This window comes from Macaca fascicularis, chromosome 11 (assembly GCF_037993035.2).
Source record: "Macaca fascicularis isolate 582-1 chromosome 11, T2T-MFA8v1.1".
Taxonomy (NCBI): Eukaryota; Metazoa; Chordata; class Mammalia; order Primates; family Cercopithecidae; genus Macaca; species Macaca fascicularis.
This window is the reverse complement of record NC_088385.1, coordinates 131,683,129-131,702,112: the sequence shown is the minus strand read 5'-3', so window position 1 is coordinate 131,702,112 and position 18,984 is coordinate 131,683,129. Positions and strand designations below refer to the sequence as shown.

Here is an 18,984-nt window from a genome sequence, read left to right as displayed (position 1 = left end):
ATCCTCCCCCTGCCAGTGGCTGTAGGGGGAAGGGGCTATGAAATATACAGATTCCGGAGCCCCCACTCTAGACCCAGTAGGTTAGACTCCTGAAGGATGGGGCAGGTATTTGGCAGCTGGGGTGGGGCTGTGAGTCAGTGGGACCTGGGTTCAGGTCCCGCCTCTGCCTTCCTTCCATTAGGTGGGGCAGGAAGCCTTACCTCTCTGAGCTCTGTGACCTCGTCTTCTTGACTGTGTCCTGCATGGGGGCCCTGCACACAGTAGGTGCCCAACTGACCCTCTCATGCATTTGGTAAGGACGGCAGGGTTCTCAGGCTGGGCACTGTTCGAGTTTTGGGGGGCTGGGTCATTCTCTATTGCAGGGAATGCTCTGGCTGCTGCAGAATGCTTAGCAACACCCTGCCTCCACCCATCAGACCCCAGTGGCACCTCAGCCCCCTTTGCTACAGCCAGAAATGCCTCCAGACTTTGCCTACTGTCCCTCTGGGGGTCACAGTCACTCCCGCCAGGACCCCTGCGATACAGGATCTTAGAGAGGGACCTTGGGAGGGGAGAAAGGTCCCGTGAAGGTGTTTTCCTTGGAGCCCGCGCCCAGCGTGTAGATTTTGTTCACTCACTACTTCCCGTAAGTACCTAGTGTGTACTTCCCCTAGGCAGGCGTGACTCTGCCCGTCCACCCCTGCCTTCCCAGTGGGATGGGGTGGTGACTTAAGGCCCCGTTCCTGCCGCCCTCTCTCCCTCTGTGAAATGGGATAAGGTTATCTTGATGGGTTGCTGGTGATCCGGCGAGGAGCTCTGTCACCTTCGGGTGGGCTGTTTTCTTTCTGGGCCTTGGTTTCCCCAGCTGGAGAAGGGCGTTCATAATAGCATTTACCTTCTGGGTTGCAGTGGGGAGTCAGGAGTCACTGCGACTGTGATGGTGAGCCCATGATGTGTGCCCACTTCTGTCCTGGGGCTCCCTCAGCCTGCTGTGCCCTGGTGCTGGGGCAGAAGCCCTTGGCGCCTTCTCTGTGCCTGGCCTCGCGGTGGGGTCTCTACTCCAGGGGGCTCAGTTGCCTTCCTCCCCAGGCCCCCAAGGAGCCAGCGCAGCAGAGATCACTAAGGGGATTAAGTGGGTTCATTTGATACCGAACATGAACCTGAGCAGGCAGCTTATCTCCTCAAAAGCCAGGCGGGCAGTGGGTCACCCAGCCAAGCGGGGAGTGTGGGATTTTCTCCTCCAGCCACGGCCCTGCCCCTCCCACCGCCAGCCCCTTAGCTGCATGCTGCCCGTCTCAGTGCCTGCACATGCCGCGTGAATTCATCTGATCCTCTCAGTGATCTCGTGATCCAGCAGCTGTCGTCATTGCCAGGCAAGCACGAAGGCTCAGAGAGGTTAGCTCCCTGGCTCAGCGCCACACCGCATCCCAACCACCCCGACAATATTTACCCCATAGACTTGGAAAATCCCCTCTACTCCTGGGCACTGAAATTCTTCCTTAATACAGACTCGGCTCAGAATTAACAACAGCAAAAATCTGTGCGGTGCCCCAACCGTCGGGTAAGGGGAAACGAGAGGGAGGAGTGGCTGGCTCCCACTCAGAATGAGTAAGCGTGGATTCGTGAGAAAGCAGATCAGAGCCCTGCGGTGCTGGAGGGAGAGGAGAGTGACATTTAAGAAACAGCTAGTATTTGGACTGGTTCTGGCGGGTTTTTGTGAATGGCCAGGTCTTTGAAAATTGTGTAGGAAGGGTGACTTTTATGGAGTGGGACTGTCCCAAAGGCCATGAGCCAGTCATGGGGCAGCCAGAAACATCCCTGGGGTAGGGACCCTGCCATGGAGACCCTCCCCCAGCCCGCCCTAACAGCACAGATAAAAATAACAGGAACAGTAAAGATAATATGCTGTTATTGTGAGATGGAACAATAATAATAAACGGTAACTATGTTTGGGGGGGTAACAGCATTGCCATTGAGACCCTCTGTTTTCATATCAATAATAATGACAAAAAGAAAAGAATGGCAGACCAGGCACCATGATGGACCCCCCACCCTGTCACCGTCTGGCTTGGATGACTACAGTAGCCTCTTCCAGGTCCCCAGTCTACTCTGGTCCCGCTTGTCTGGTCTCTGAGTTGCAGCCAGAGGGATCCCATCAGAAGGACCATGAGACTCTTAAGCCTCTGGCCCGATGCTCTCCATTCTCTTCCCACTGCTCTGAGAATAAATTCAGAGGCTGCCTAGGAGTTCCTCAGCCCTCACCGACTGCATCTGCCTCTGGGCCTTCGTGTTTGTTGTTCCACCCACCTGGAATGCTGTTCCCTGCATATCGATACAGCTGGCTCCTTGCTGCCATTCAGGTCTCAGCTCAGTGCACGTTGAGGAGGCCTGATGTGATGTGGAGGGGAGTTAGAGCGGAGGAGAGTTCCCACAGGAGGGGACCTGCCTGGCCACCCCAGGCCGCTCTCTCCCGCTGGCTGGCTCCTTCACCAGATTCCAAATCATCATAGTTCTTACGGTTATTTTATAACCTTACAAATTTTAGAATTAAATCTCATTCTGTATGTGCATTTATATATATGTTGTTATATATGAATATGTATTCTTTATAACACACGTTTCTCATATAAAAATATATGATTGGCCTCTCCACACAATGGAATATTATTCAGCCATGAAAAGGAATGAAGTACGGATGTGTGCTACACTGTGGGTGAACCTTGAAACCATGATGCTGAGTGAAAGAAGCCAGACACACAAGGCCACATAGTGTACGATTCCACCTTCATGAAATGCCCAGAACCGGCAAACCCACAGAGACGGAAAGCAGATTGGTGGTTGCCAGAGGCTGGAAGGAGGGGACCTGGGGAGAACCTACTCCATGTTGATGGGGTCTCCTTTTAGGGTGATAAAAATGTTTTGTAATTAGATAGAGGTGATGGTTGCATAGCACTGGGAATGTCCTAAATGTCAGAGCTGCCTACTTTATGGTGGTTAATTTTATGTTATGTGAATTTCATCTCCATTTGAAAAATGTGGGAACTGAAAAAGATGGACTAGTCTCCCCTTAATCTTGGGGAATATATTCTAAGATCCCCAGTGGATGCCTGAAGCTGCAGACAGTATGGAACCCTATATACACTCCATCTTTTCCTACATGTATAGACCTGTGACAAGGTTTTCTTTACAAATTAGGCACAGTGAGAGATTAACAACCATAACTAATAATAAAATAGGAAAGGCCAGGTGTGGTGGCTCATGCCTGTAACCCCAGCACTTTGGGAGGCCAAAGTGGGTGGATCGCTTGAGGCCAGGAGTTTGAGACCAGCCTGGCCAACATGGTGAAACCCTGACTATACTAAAAATAAAAAAATTAACTGGGCATGGTGGCGGATGCCTGTAATCCCAGATACTCAGGAGGCTGAGGCAGGAGAATCACTTGAACCCAGGAGGTGGAGACGGAGGCTGCAGTGAGCCAAGATTGCACCACTGCATTCCAGCCTATACAATAGAGCAAGAAAAAAAAACACACACACACAAAAAAAACAAACAAAACCCAAAAATGGATGAGTTGTTTACTTGTGGAATTTTCCGTTTAATGTTTTCAGACCACCATACTGAAACTTCGGAAAGCTCCCGCGGCTAAGCAGGGACTGCTGTACATATTTATTAAGCCCTTACTGTATGCTGGGCATTCACTGTTACTGTTGGCAGGCATTTGCTCACTGAGCCTCTGAGTCAGCCCTGTGAGCTGAGTTTCTATTTTACAGGTGAGGAAACAGGCTCAGAAGGGTTAAGTCACATGCTCAGGGTCACAGAGCTAGAAAGCAGCACAGCTGGGGTTTGAACCCGGGTCTCAGACCCTATCCTGAGATCACAAGACCTGCGCTCTGTGGCCTTGCTGCAGGCTGAGCCCTGCCAGGGAGCAGAAACAGCCTATGCCTGGGATGGTTCTCTCCTGCCTCTCTGTGTTGTCCCTACGCATACCCCTAAACTGCTGCCCTTGGTAGTGTGTGGCTTTGCATGTGTCCCGGGTGACACGGAGACTCTGGGGTGGGGCCAGTTCACAGCTCTGCCTGTGTGCATGGAACTTGGCTCATCTGCCGGGTCCAGAGAGGGTCCCCAGGCCGAAAGGCTGTTCCACGCCACTCATCCCCCACCCCCACCCTGGCCACAGAAGCAGGAACTTCCCAGCACGGGGCAGCGCAGGGAATGAGCGTGGCTCACTCTGTGGCGCGTGTGGGGCCACTGGGCTGTTTCAGTTTCTGCTGCGTTTCTTGCTCTGACTCAGGGCCCCGACCCCAGCTGGGCCACTTGGGCTTCTGAGCACCTGCTGAGCTGAGCTGAGCTCACTGGGATGTGAGAAAGATCCTGGGCTGAGCTCCCCTTGCCTGGCGTCCTTGGGCCTTGGTTTTCCCATCTGTGTGGTGGGGGCTTCAAGGGGCCCCGTGTGTCGGTGGGTTGGTGTGGAGGGATTGGGTGTGGACACCAGGGGCCGAAAGCTGGTGGGGACTCATGGGGAAACCTGTGCCTCGGACCCCTCCAGACCAGAGGCTCCTGCAGAGCCCCGCCCATGGAGGATCTGGGTGGGGGGCTGCCTTGTCTCTGGGGGCTTCTGTTGTCACTGACCTCTGGCCCCCGCCTCGTGGTCACCAAAGCCTATGTTTCCCCTGGGCCTGCTGTGGAGGTGGGAGGCAGGGAAGGTGGGCTCATTCATCCAGTCCTCTCATCATGGCCTCCAGGGGGCTCTGCTTTTGGGTGTTCGAGGTGCTGGGGGCATTGGTTGGTGTCTCAGTAGGGTTGCAGGCTGGCAAGGGGTCCTGGGGAGGTGGCCTGGTGAATCCCGATGGTGAGCTTCAACTGAGCACTGCTGGGTGCCAGACTGTAAGTTTCTCTTCAGAGTAGTCCCTGGCATCATCCCCGTTTTACAGATGGGCACATTGAGGTTCCGAGAAGCAAGGCACCTTCCTCAGGCTTTAAAAAATGACAGCACTAGGGCTGGAGTGGGAGCCAGCCTGATTTTAGCCTAATGTCATCGCCTCCTTTCACCACCGAGGAAACTGCCTCTGAGAAGTGAAGCAGCACACACAGGGGTCGCGGTCTCCTGCCAGGATGCCATGGCTCAGGGATTTGATCTGGGTCTCAGGCCCATTTGAGGCCCCCCGGGGACTGTATGTCAGCCCCACTCGTGCCTGGCTGTCCCCTCCTGTGTGTGGGCACCGGCTGAATGATGGAAGCAGGTCCCTCTTGGGAGCGGGTCACGGGTGCTGGGGCTACGTCCTTGACCTACCCTGGGTCGGGGCTGGTGTGGAGGCAGAGGAGGATGTCCCTGGGGGTGGGGGCAGAGCCTGCTTGTGAGGTGGAAGGTGGGGCGACTGAATCAGTGTGGGCCACCCTCCCACCCTGAATGTCCCCAGGCCCTCGTAACAAATCTCTTTCACCATCTCTTGACCTAGCAATTAATTGCTCTTGGCGGATGGTGCCCCCGCCCTCCAGGGAGCCTCTAACGGCCAGACCTTGCTCCTGGGTGGGGAGCCTGGGGCAGAGGCTGGGGAGGGTCCACAGTGGTTTTTCTATTCGGCTGCAGATTCGGGGGCCCCCAGGTCGGGCAGCCTCTCTGGGAGAAGCCAGCAACTGACATTCTGGGGCACTTGCTCTGCCTGTCTGTGGGGCTAAACCTGAGTTAATTTACAACATACTGTGAGGCAGGTGTTGTGATGTTCCTCTTTTACAGACAGGGTCACTGTGGGGCCGAAGCTTCCGTCTCATCCAGCAGTCCCCGGTGCACCCTTGCCATAGAGGCCCTTCTCATCTCCCCCCTGCTGGGGCTCCTCGGGCGGGGGGTGCCGGGCAGAGGCGGCGTCGTTGGTGCTGGCTGACGCTGAGTGTGGACCCCCGTCCTGGGAACTCTCTGGGAGGGCTTTCTTGCCTCACTGCCTCCATCTGCACAGGGGCAGGATGTGGGGCGGTTGTAATACTTAAACGAGCTAATCATCGTAAGGGGCTGAGCATTGTGAGGAGGCAGTGAAACCCTGAGCTTCAGGCCCCTCGGGGCTGTCGGTGCCCATGAGGGTGATGGGACTGGACAGACAGGTGGATGGACAGATGGCCTCCCTGTGCTGCCGCGTGGGGCCTCCGTGGCCTCCGGGCCTGGGCTGCGCTCCCTGCCATGTCGTGGCCCGTGCTTGGCCGTGAGCCAGGCTGCTGCCACCCCGACAGAGCCCGCGTCCCCCTTCCCTCCCGAAAGCAGTCGATACCCTGGCTGCTTCCTGGCCTCTAATTGCTCCTGCTGGCTGCTGTCTCCAAGGTGGCCCCACACCCCGCAGCGAGGAGATGGGCGGCGAGGTTTCTGGGAAGCCTAGGCCCTGCTAAATCCAGGGCGCTGTCGGGGTGGAGAATGGAGCGGCCCAGAGCAGAGGGTCAGACGCTCGGGGTCCTACCTGCCGGCCCCTCGCTGGCTGTTTGAGCTGGAGCAGGTGACCCCGTGTGTGTCTGTCTCCCCACCCCTCAAATGGGGTCCGGGCAGTGGAGATGCACGTGGCCTGGCAGGAAGTGAGGGCTGTTCTTGTTATTGTGATGATCGCTGTCATGATTTTTGCAGTGGCTCCTCCCCAGTCGCTGTGCTTGGTGTCACTGCAGCCTCCCCTGTTGGGAGCAGACAGGTGGCCCTGGGACTGGGATGTGTTCCCGGGCAGGGCACAGGATTTCTCCTCAGTCCCCCTCTGGACGGGGCTTCGGCCCATCCCCACCCCCCTGCTGGTCCCACTGCAGGCCCTGATCACTCACATCCTTGCTGCCGGCCCCCTTGGCCTTGGTCTGGCGGCCCTTGCCCTGGCTGGTGGAGGAGGGATGGGAGGGAGAGAGGCTGTGACCCTCATCTTCGCCCACTCCCCCGCCCTTGGCTGTTGCAGTCCAGAGGGGACTGAGACCTTGGTGAACTCTGGGTGGCTGCCTCCGCAGCTTCCAGGAGAACTGGCTTGGGGCGGGCTGCCTCGGCTGTCACTGGAGAAGGAAAACAAAATATCCCCGTGGGTTCTCAATGGAAGGACTGCAGAGCCTGCCTCCCTCCCGCTCTGGCTGTCTGGGCTGCTGGCTACCACAGGAACGGAGACCAGGTGACACCACTGCAGGGGACAGGGGAGGCTCCTTGTTCACCCCGTGTGGGAAGATGTACCTGGTGGACCCTGGCCAGCCCTGGGAGGGTGGTGAGCCGCCTCCACGTCTCAGGGCACCGGGGTTGTGCTGTGCCGGAAGTTCCCAAACTCCACCCTGCAGGGAAGGCTTCTGGGGGTCATGCCTGCCCCTTGAGGGCCAGGGTCTGATCTGTGGGTCTGCAGGGTCCAGTTTAGAGCTTCTGCAGAGCATGCCCTGAGGCTGGCTCATGCTGGCCTGGCAGGTTCCTAGGGCCTGGGGCGGGCACTGAGCATCTTGGCCTCGGTGCCCAGTACAGAGGTGGCCTGGAGTGGAGCCTGGCTGCTGTCGCCCACCTCGCCCGTCTCTGTGGGCACTGTGGGTTCTTCTCCCTTCTGGAAGATGCCCCTCCTGTGGCCGTGCTGAGGGTGTGGCTGTTATGGCCGGTGTAGCCACTGCTCAGGGGAGGCTGGGCTGAAAGGGAGGATTTGTACTGAGCCCTGGGCTTGAGTAATCATGGGTCCTGGAGGCACAGGAGCCCCGAGGCAATGGCCCACCCTGTTCCTGTGGCTGCCGCAGGTCTGGTGGGAAAGGTGCCAGAGTCCAGACACCAAGCTGGAGCCCCACAGTTCTGATCCTCCATGCAGGAAGAGGTTGAGGCTGGGTCTGGAGAGGGCAAGAGGTTGATGCCTCCATGGAGCCCTCAGGGATTGACCCAAAGGCGTCCTCGCTGGCCCTGCCCCACACTGTTCCTACTCAGTTATGTGTTCCATTGGAGCACGTGGCTCCCCTCCTGTGGCCAGGAACACAGCACCCATCCCCCTCCAGCTCTCCACCCCCTCCCCCTTTAGCTCTCCACTCCCCCTCCCCCTCTAGCTCTCCACTCCCCATCCCCCTCTAACTCTCCACTCCCCATCCCCCTTCAGCTCTCCACCGCCTCCCCCTCCAGCTCCCCACTCCCCATCCCCCTCCAGCTCCACTCTCCTTCCTCCTCCAGCTCCATCCCCACTCCCCTCCATCTCCACTCCCCACCCGCTCCATCTCCACTCCCCATCCCCTTCAATCTCCACTCCCCATACCCCCCCATCACCACTCCCCATCCCTCTCTATCTTTACTCCCCATCCCTCTCCAGCTCTCTGCTCCCCACCCCACTCCATCTCCTCCCCCATCCCCCTCCATCTCCTCCCCATCCCCTTCCATCTCCACTGCCCATCCCCCTCCATCTCCAGTCCCCATCCCCCTCCATCTCCAGTCCCCATCCCCCTCTAGCTCTCCACCCCCTCCCCCTTCAGCTTTCCACTCCCCATCCCCCTCCATCTCCACTCTCCATCCCCCTCCATCTCCACTCCCCATACCCCTCCAGCTCCACTCCCCATACCCCTCCAGCTCTCCATCCCTAGCCCCTTCCATCTCCTCTCCCCATCTCCCCTCCCCATCTCCCTCCATCTCCACCTCCATCCCCCTCCAGTTCCACTCCGCATTCCCCTCCAGCTCCACTCCCCATCCCCCTCCAGCTCTCTACCCCATCCCTCTCCATCTCCACTCCCCATCCCCTTTCATCTCCACCCCCATCCCCCTCCATCTCCACTCCCCATCTTCCTCTAGCTCTTCACCCCAGATCCCCCTCCAGCTCTCTACTCCCCATCCCCCTCCATCTCTTCACTCCCTATCCCCCTATGTCTCCTCCCCCATCCCCCTCCATCTCCACTCCCCATCCCCATCCATCTCCATTCCCCATCCCCCTCCATCTCCACTCCCCGCCCTCTCCATCTCCACTCCCCATCCCCTTCCATCTCCACTCCCCATCCCCTTCCATCTCCACTCCCCATCCCCCTCCAGCTCCACTCCCCATCCCCCTCCAGCTCTTCACTTCCCATCCCCCTCCATGTCCACCCCATCCCCTTCCATCTCCACCCCCATCCCCTCCATCTCCACTCCCCATCCTCCTCCAGCTCTACTCCCCATCCCTCTCCAGCTCTCCACCTCCATCCCCCTCCAGTTCTACTCCCCATCCCTCTCCAGCTCTCCACCTCCATCCCCCTCCAGCTCTACTCCCCAGCCCTCTCCAGCTCTCCACTCCCCAGCCCTCTGGCTGCCCCAGCTTCTCTAATCCTCTGAGCTGGTTCCTGCCCCTGGGCCTTTGCATAAGCTGTGCCTTCTGCCTGGAGTGCTCTTTTTTCCTTCCTTATGGACAGCCAAGCTGTTCTGTGCTTGGCTCCAGGGTCTCCTCCTGCAGGAGGCCCCCTCTGCCCCCCCCTGCCCTCCCTCCCACCACTGCAGGGTTGCCATGGTTTGTGTCCGTCACTCCAGGGGCCACTCTTTACAATCATCTTGCTCATTTATGGATGTACTGGAGGGCGTTCGGGTGTGGGTATGTGTGACCTCGGGCCCTAAGGCCCTCATCTTTTGTGTTTACAGTCACGCCCCTGTACCTGGCGGGTAACAGGGGGTCTGTCCCTTCTGTTTGTTGAGCGACTGAAGGTTGATGGTGTCCTGGTCGAGGCATGTTGAAGCTGCCTCTGGGTTTGCATGTCGCTGGCTCCGTCTCTTGCAGCTGTGTGGCCTTCAGTGGTGGCTTCCCATCTCTGAGTGTGGCGAATGGATGAGTCAGGTTGGCCTCTGTGGCTGGGGTGAGCCAGGCAGGCTTCCTGGAGGAGGAAAAGATGGTGCTTGCGATGATTCCAGCAGGGTAGAGAGCAAGGTGAGGGTGTGTTTGGTGGAGTTGAGGGCAAAAGCCAATGCCAGGAGGTGGGCCTTATAGGGCTTGTTTGGGAGCTGACAAGGGGGGCGGTGGCAGGTGGGGGCAAGTCTCAGCCTGTGGGCCATGAGTGGTCACAGTGGGCTTGGCAGAGGAGAGCCTTGGAACTGGTCCTTGCTCCTCCCCATGCATCTGCTTTGCTGGGAGACGAGCCTGGCCAGCCCCAGGGGTGCGAGGATGGAGGCCTGGCCCTTCCTACAGCTGCGGGTGGACTGAGCCTTCTGCTTCAGAGGAAGGTGGGTGCCCAGGTTCCCCCAGCCTGGGAAGGTGAGGGTGAGTGAGGGGGAGCATGGGAGCTTGCTGGGGGCCAGTGAGCGTATAGGAGGTGGAGGGGACGCCGCGCGGGGAGGGCCCGCAGAGCTGGCCAGTGGACCTGGGCCTGAGCTGGAATGTGTGTGGGTGGCCCCGAGCCGGTGAGCGTGAACCAGGTGTGAACGTGTGAATGTGAGTGCAGCAGAGTGAGCAAGTTCTACTGTGGCCTTGAAGTGAGTGGCGGCTGTGAGCACAGGGAAGCGTGAGACAGTGAGTGAGACCCACCGCTGCGGGGCTGAGCTGGGAGACGCCTGGCCTGGGAAGCCCTGACAGGTGCGGCAGCCAGGGAGGCACGGGGCCTGGTCCACACTGCGGCCCACACTGCGCACGCCCTGGCCGCTCGCGGGCAGCCTGGGCCACGCTGCCAGCCCTGTGCCCTGGTGCCCTGGTGCCCTGGCTCCCCATGGCTCAAGCACTTGGCCCTGGATTTGGATCCCCGCTCACTCCCTTCCTTGCCGTGTAGCCTTGGGTGAGTCCTCCCTCAGAGCAGCAGTTTCCTGGCCAGGAGCACGGGATGACCGCGTCCCTGAAAGGGTCCTGTGCAGGAAGTGGATGTTGTCACCCTCTCCTTCCCTCCCCCACCAGCTCTGCCCAGGGTCGGAGGGGAGGAGCGGGCCTCTGATTCTCACCATCCCTTGCCTGCCTTTCGGACTCTAATGTGGAATGCTCTCCCTGCCGGCCCCTCTCCCACCTCGCTGCGCCCAGCCTGGGCTGCCCACCACATCACTCGCCCGGACTGGCACAGTGACCTCTCCCTTGGCTGTGGCTTCCGCCCTCACCCGCGCTCCACAGCCGGATGCATCTCCACTTTGGAGTGGGACCTTGCCCCTCTGCAGCCTTCATAACTCTCCTAAGGTGCTCTGCTTTGGAGAGAAAACCCGTCTGCAGAACCCTGCGTGACCCGCCCCTGCTGCCTCCAGCCCTCCCCTCTCTTCCTCTCCCGCGGGCTCTGCTCCAGCCTGGGCCCTGGGTTCCTTCCCACCTCAGCCCAGCGCTCGCTGCCCCTTGGCCCCTCAGTCATCTCTCTGGATTCTGGCCAGTGTGACAGGTTGCCTCTCCTGGGAAGTCCCTGCTGAGTTTTCTAAATTGGGAACCTCTCTTTGGACCTATGTGTCACTCCATCACTGCTGGGAAATTCCCTGTTTCCCCTCGACAATGTGACCCTGGGGCCAGCCGCCACTGGCCTTGACCCCATGCCACCGGGACACCCTGGGACTCTGTCTCTTGGGGATTGCAGGCTGAGCTGGCTGGGGTTGGGAGCAGGTTAGGAGAAGCTGGGGTCTGATCTCCCAGCTGTCCCTCCCAGGTGGAGGTTGAGAGCTTCTTGGTGCCCGGGGAGAGCGCCTGCCAGGCCTGGCTCTGTCCTAGCCCATGACGGGACGTGCTGCAGGTGTCTGGCCACCGAGGCTTCCGGGAGCTGGGGAGGGCGGCTGTGAAGATGTGCCCGGGCCCTCCCTGTTTCCAGCCTTCCCGCAGGGCCAGTCTCTGGAGCTGACGCAGATGGCAGGACCGAGTGCCAAGCCTGGGGGCATCGTAGTGAAAAAAGCGCTTAAAAAAGAAAAAAGGGCAGGAAAGAAGCCGCTGGCTTGTCCCCCTGTGAGCTGCCCGCAGCTGCCCTTTCAAAGGCTCCCTCCTTGGGGCCTGAGGGCCTGCCAGGCGCTGGAGAGGGCTGGCCTCTAGGAGCTTGGCTGCCAGCCCCTGGTGGGGGTAGGAGCCATGTCCAGCAAGAGCTGAGCACTCGAAGTGGCACACACTGGCGCTGAGGGCACTTCACGCTCACAGCATTCCTGTGGGGTCAGCGTTGTTTAAATCATCATTTCCATTTTAGAGACGGGCAATCTGAGGCTCAGAGGGGTGAAGTTGCTCATTCCAAGTTGCACAGCTAGGAGCTAGGAGGGGGTAGAGGCCAGATTGGCACCTGGGGAGCCTGGCTTCAGAGCTTGAGCACTACACACAACTGCCCCCGGCCTTGTGGGAGTGGGCAGCCCTGGCCCCGCCAGTCCCCATCCCTCAGCTTCGGCACGGGGTGGAGAACGGGTTTCCCAGAGGCCCACTTGAGATTGACCCTGTCCAGTGCTCTGCCCGCTGTACTATTTTTTACTTGTTCTTTTCATGCAGAAGTTAACACGATAAAGAATGCATAAACCCCTCGGTGCAAATTAGCGAACAATTATAAAGGGATCACCTTGTAGCCACGGGCTGCTTTCTCCCCAGAGGTGATTGGCGTCCTAACTTTTGTGGGAATGACATTCTTTTTGTTGTATTTGACGACCTCTGCAGGCCTCTGTACAAATGTGAAAGTTGTTTTGTCTTCCCCAGAATCCTATCATGGAACCACAGAGTCTGCAGCCTTAAATCTGGCTTCTTGGACACAGCCTGAGTCTCAGATTCCTCCCCTTGGTTCTGTGTATCTGCACTTTGTTCTTCTTGATTGCAGAGTCATGTGGTGTGGATGCACCACTGTTTGTTTATCCATTCACCTGTCGATGGACCGTTGGGTTGTTTTCAGTTGTTCTGCGATTGTGCATAAAGCTTCAGTGAACATTTGTGCGTGAGTCTGTGTGGCTGTTTTCATGTCTGTCTGATAAAGACCTAGGAGTTGAATTACTGGGTCATACGGCAAGCATGTGTTTAACTATAAGAAACGGCCAAACTGTTTTTGCAAAGTAGTTGCTCCATTTTGCATCCCGTCGGCAACGGGTGAGGGTTCCAGGCGCTCCTTCTTCTCACCAGCACTTGATGTTGTCTGTTTCATGTTTGCCATCCGCATGGGTGAGCAGTGGTCTTTCGTGGTGTTAACTGCCCTCTCTTAAGGACTGATGACATTGGGCATCTTTTTGTGTCTCATTGGCCATGTGTATATACTCTTTGGTGAAAGTGTCTGTGTTGTCTTTTGCCTGTCTGCTGCTGGGTTGACTGGCTCATATTGATTTGTGGGTGTCCCCTCTGTATTCTGGATACTAGCTGTCATTTCACTATTTTTGACTTTGTATGGTAACTCAGAAATTCTTAAATGAGGCTGGGCACAGTGGCTCACACCTGTAATCCCAGCATTTTGGGAGGCCAAGGCAGGAGGATTGCTTGAGCCCAGGAGTTTGAAACCAGCCTGGGCAACATGGTGAGACCCTGTCTCTACAAAAAAATACAAAAATTAGCTGGGCATGGTGGCAAGCACCTGTAGTCCCAGCTACTTAGGAGCCGTAGGTGGGAGGATTGCCTTAGGTTGAGGCTGCAGGGAGCCATGATTGCACCACTGCACCCCAGCCTGAGTGACAGAGCAAGACTGTATCCAAAACAAAAACAAAAACACTCCAAAATACCAACCAAACACAAAAATAAATTCTTGTATGAGAATAGTAGACACCCCGTCCCCCGACACCATCCTTCAGGTGTCGGTCGACCCATCTGCCTGTTTGTGGGGTCCTCTGGGTAGGTAATGGGGCAGTTTCCCAGTAGCCTGGCCATGGGGCCCTGGACCCCTTGGTGGTCTTGCCAGGGTGTGGACTGCCTTTAAATCCACAATCTGGGATCAAATCACAGCTTTGTCACTTCCCGGCTCTGAGAACTTGGGCATGAGATTTGATTGTCTGAGCCTCAGCCTCCCTCTGTCAAATAGGTAGCAGTACCTGCCTCACAGGGTTGTCATGGAGAAATACTTGGCCCGGTGCTTACGACGCATGGGCCCCGACGGCAGACATGGTCTTTTTTCCCTGCACATTGATGTCGTCACGCCAAACCCCATACATGCGATGTCAGGTAACGAAACCCATGTTTTCTCCACAGGTCTCCCTGCGTCTTTGAGGACACAGCCTTGCTGGAGGCAGTTTCTGGTAGGTTCATGTCTGTCTCCACTTGGTGTCCCCAGGAGGTTCATCCTGCCTGGACCTTCTCGTGGGAAGGGGGTCTGGAATTACCCGGAGCCAGGTTCGGCCTGGAGTGTGTGGTGGGGGCCTCGGGGGGCGTGTGGGGTCTGGCATGTCAGAGCTGTCCAGTGCAGCGAGCAACTAGGGCAGTTTGCGGGGTCCCCCGGGGACAGGCTGTTTCCTGGCTGAGTTGGTGCAGTGATTTTTTGATGGCGCCTGAGAGATGGGAGGGTCTCTGACAGTGTCAGTGTCAGGAGGGTGGGTTTCCCTGGGCTCCGGGGTTCTCGGTCATATTGCTTTTGTGCTTTGGTGGTGGGCCTGCAGGTTTGGCCAGGGTGGCGCCTGTGGATGGGCCCAGGTGTTTGGGTGTTGGGTGCCGGAGGAAGCCCTCAGGCTGAACCACCACTGTGGTCCCTGCGCCCAGCACCCAGCAGGCAAAGAGGTGGCCTGGGTCCCAGTCTTGTCACTGCTACTTCTGTGCTGGGCACCGGGGCCAGGTTGCTTCATCTCTCTGTATCTCTGTCTCTCCATCTGTAGACTGGAGAGCAATAACAGTTTCCCCTTGTAGGGTTGCTGTGATGATTAACGCTCATAGAGAGCAGTGCCTGGCCCGAGAAGGTGCCTCACGAGTCATAATCACAGGTCGTGCTTTTCACATGTCACACCATTTCGTGACCCTCCCAGCAACACTCCAGAATGGGTGCTTAGCCTCATTTTACACGTGAGGAAACTGAGGCACAGCTTGGTCACCTGTCCCAGATCTTTCAGCTGAAAGCAAAGAGCCAGAAGCAAAGAACCCCTTCTCACCCTTCCCAGGGAATCCAGCAGGTTTTTCCTGGAGTGCTCATTTCCCAGCCAGGCAGACGGTCGCCAAGGGCATTGCCGGGCTCGTGCACGTGGAGGCTCGGGCACACGGCGGGCACACAGCGTGTTCTGGCTCATCACAGGCTGCTGTCGGGAGATTTCATTCTTGTTCCAAATACAGTCATGTGCTGCATAACGATGTTTTGGTCAATGGTGGACTGCATATATGACAGTGGTCCCATAAGATTATAATGTCACTTTTTTTTTTTTTTGAGACAGAGTTATTGCTCTGTTGCCCAGGCTGGAGTGCAATGGCATGATCTTGGCTCACTGCAACCTCTGCCTCCCAGGTTCAAGCTATTCTCCTGCCTCAGCCTCCTTAATAGCTGGGATTACAGGTGTGTGCCACCATACCTGGCTAATTTTTGTATTTTTAGTAGAGACGGGGTTTCGCCATGTTGGCCAGGCTGGTCTCGAACTCCTGACCTCAAGTGATCCTCCTGCCTCGGCCTCCCAAAGTGCTTGGATAACAGGTGTAAGCCACCATGCCCGGACAATACCACATTTTTACTGTTTCTTTTCTATTCCTTTGAATTATTCCTTTCTATTACTGTTCCTTTGGATACACAGTGTACCACTGGGTTTCAGCTGCCTGTGGGAGTCAGTCCAGCCGCACACCGTACAGGTAGCCTGGGAACCACAGGCTACACCAGCGTTGTCCAATCTTTTGGCTTCCCTGAGCCACATTGGAAGAACAATTGTCTTGGGCTACTCAGAAAATACACTAGCACTAATGATAGCTGATGAGCTAAAAAAAAAAAATAAATCACAGAAAGGTCTCATAATGTTTTCAGAAAGTTTACAAATGTGTGTCAGGCCACATTCAAAGGCGTCCTGGGCTGGGGTTGGATGAGCTTGGATGACACCACACAGCCTGGGTGTGCAGCCCGGAGACAGACCATGACCGAAAGTCAGTAAGTCCGACGCTTAGCGGGTCTAGCACCGGGCTGAGGAACAAGCCGTGAAGGGGTCTGGGGAGCGTGTGGGTGGGCTGGGGGTTGCAGTTTCAAAGTGGGGGTCAGGGTGGGCCTCCCTGGGAAGCTGGCCCTTGAGCAAAGACCTCTAGGAGGGGAGGAAGGGAGCACGTAGGTATCTGGGGGAAGGGTGTCTCAGGCCGAGGGAACAGCCCTGCCAAGGCACCGAAGTGGCTTAGAATGGGCCTCTCGGGTTGTGGGATTCTGAGTTACCTGGGGGGAGTTTACCTGGGGGAGGCCTCTTTCCTTTGTCCTGAGCCTTTGGGGACCTCCCACTGGGCAGGAGGGGAGATCAGCCCTGAAGGTCATCTGCTTCCTGGGGCTGGGCCTTGGGCCCTAAGCCCTGGGCCTCACAACCGGGTTCATCTTGGAGGGAGTGGGGAAACAGGAGTGGGATTTGGAGGCAAGGGGGAAGGAGGAGTGGGATTTGGAGGGAGGGGGGAAGGAGGAGTGGGATTTGGAGGTGGGGGGAAGGAGGAGTGGGGTGTGGAGGTGGGGGAAGGAGGAGTGGAGTTTGGAGGTAGGGGAAGGAGTGGTGGGATTTGGAGGGAAGGGGGAAGCAGGAGTGGGATTTGGAGGTGGGGGAAGGAGGAGTGGGATTTGGAGGTGGGGGAAGGAGGAGTGGGATTTGGAGGTGGGGGGAAGGAGGAGTGGAGTTTGGAGGTGGGGGAAGGAGGAGTGGGATTTGGAGGGAAGGGGGAAGGAGTGGTGGGATTTGGAGGCAAGGGGGAAGGAGGAGTGGGATTTGGAGGGAGGGGGGAAGGAGGAGTGGGATTTGGAGGTGGGGGGAAGGAGGAGTGGGGTTTGGAGGTGGGGGAAGGAGGAGTGGAGTTTGGAGGTAGGGGAAGGAGTGGTGGGATTTGGAGGGAAGGGGGAAGCAGGAGTGGGATTTGGAGGTGGGGGAAGGAGGAGTGGGATTTGGAGGTGGGGGAAGGAGGAGTGGGATTTGGAGGTGGGGGGAAGGAGGAGTGGGGTTTGGAGGTGGGGGAAGGAGGAGTGGAGTTTGGAGGTGGGGGAAGGAGGAGTGGGGTTTGGAGGTGGGGGAAGGAGGAGTGGGGTTTGGAGGTAGGGGAAGGAGTGGTGGGATTTGGAGGGAAGGGGGAAGGAGAAGTGGGATTTGGAGGTGGGGGGAAGGAGGAGTGGGATTTGGAGGTGGGGGGAAGGAGGAGTGGGATTTGGAGGTGGGGGAAGGAGTGGTGGGATTTGGAGGGATGGGGGAAGGAGGAGTGGGATTTGGAGGGAAGGGGGAAGGAGGAGTGGGATTTGGAGGTGGGGGAAGGAGGAGTGGAGTTTGGAGGTGGGGGAAGGAGGAGTGGAGTTTGGAGGTGGGGGAAGGAGGAGTGGAGTTTGGAGGTGGGGGAAGGAGGAGTGGAGTTTGGAGGTAGGGGAAGGAGTAGTGGGATTTGGAGGGAAGGCGGAAGGAGGAGTGGGATGGTGGCTGTCCCCCACAAGGTGATGAGCTCAGCAGGGCTTTCTGCCTAGGCTCAGGGGGCTTTGAAGTTGGAAGGAAAGTGGCCTGGCCTGGGCTGTTTTTCCTGGCCTCCTCCTCCTCTGCCTCTCTGTCCCCCATCCATCGGCGTCTCCATCTCCGGCCTAATGGGGAGCCTTCCTCCTGTGGCTGAGTTATCTGCTTGTCATGCCAGTGGCCCACCCGAGGACGATAAAAGGGCTTTTTGTCTGCAAGCACTTAGCTTCCTCCGCCGGGGCGATCCATCACATCTGAGGGAGGCCGGGAAGGCAGACAGACGGTGGAGTGGGGCCTCCTTCTCCCCTGCTGAGGGAACCTGATGCTCCCAGGAGCCCCCTTGCAGGACCCAAGTGGCTCCTCAGCCTGAAGGCAAGGCCTGTCTGGGGGCCAGCAGGGGTGAGTGGGAGCGGGGCCATGGGGGCACATTGAGGCAGGCAGATGCTCTGTGCTCCCCTCGCAGAGGACAGACGCTGCCCGGATGCCCTGCGCCGCCACACCCACTTGGCAGCTCTGTGGGGTGCCTCTGGGACCCTCCATGCTGGGCGTGGGGGGGGGTGCAGCCTTTTCTGCGGAAGAACCCTGATGGTAGAAGGGGGGATGGGGGAGATAAGAGGGGACAGACGTCGGGGCCAACACTGGCTATGCATGCACGTATGTCAGCCCCCGGTTAAACACTTTATGGAATTACCTCCTTAAATCTCAGAGCGACCCTGGAGGTGGGCAGCCTCCTTATCCCCATCCTCCAGATGAGGAAACTGAGGCACAGGGAGGCAATGTGGTGTCGCTAGGGTGCAGTAGCAGAGGGAGGGCTTGGCCCCAGGCTCCCAGCAGCACTCTTCCCTGCGGACCTAGGACCTTAGAAGGGGGCTGCGGGAGCCCCTGGCCCCGAAAGTGGGTTCCCCATGACTCAAAGCTCTGTGAGTGATTCTTCAGCTGGGAGTGGGGTGGGGAGGTGGGCGTCTGGGATCGTCTATACATTGGGGTGAGGGGTCAGGTGTGGGTGGGGGCTGGGGTCTCTGGGTACCCTGGGCGGGTGATCAGGGACACCAAAGGTGTGTGTGGGGAGGTTCTAGGGCCCTGGCCCAGTGGGATCTTGCCTCTTGGGGGCTCTGAGAGGACCAGCCTTATCCCCAGTTGGACGGGGCCCTGGGCCCTTCTTGGGTGGGGAGGAGAGCAGTGGAGGTCCCCCCGCCCTTCCCTGTCTGCCATCCTCCTCCCTCTCCTTCTCAGCCTGGATGCTCAGCCCTGGGCAGGGGCTCCCTGCAATTCCTTCCTCCCCTCCCCCTTCCTTCCTGCTCCCTACCCCTCCTTCTCCTCCTCCCTCCTTCTCCCCACAGGCCACCCTCAAATGACAGCAATTAATGGTGCCTGTGATGGCGGGCTGAGAGGAGGAGGCTGACAGTTGAGCGTGTGTGCCTGCGGCCGCCCGCTAATCGGGCCCGGGGGATGCCCCTCCTGCTGTTGGCTCCAGGCGCCTGCCCCGCCATCACTCAGAGGGGAGCAGGAGTCCTGGACAGGCCCGCGGGAGCTGGTGCAGAGCCCCCATCCCTGCAGCCCCCTCCCTGTCCTTCTATTATTATTATCATTTTCTTTTATAAATGGGTGGGCTCTGGCTGGACTCTTGTTCAGCATGA

The 18,984-nt window shown here is 58.0% G+C and overlaps 1 protein-coding gene across 41 annotated transcripts in view; it reads left to right on the top strand.

Moving 5' to 3' along the window:
* Window positions 1–18,984, top strand: part of NCOR2 (nuclear receptor corepressor 2) — a 242,182-nt gene that overhangs the window by 17,699 nt on the left and 205,499 nt on the right. For 37 of the 41 annotated variants that reach the window (XM_074008351.1, XM_045366770.3, XM_074008349.1 and 34 more), the window contains exon 2: window positions 13,965–14,011. The exons of the other annotated variants lie outside the window; for them this stretch is intronic. The gene's annotated coding sequence lies outside the window, so the exon portion shown is untranslated. The remainder of the gene's footprint in view (window positions 1–13,964; window positions 14,012–18,984) is intronic. 41 annotated transcript variants of the gene reach the window in all.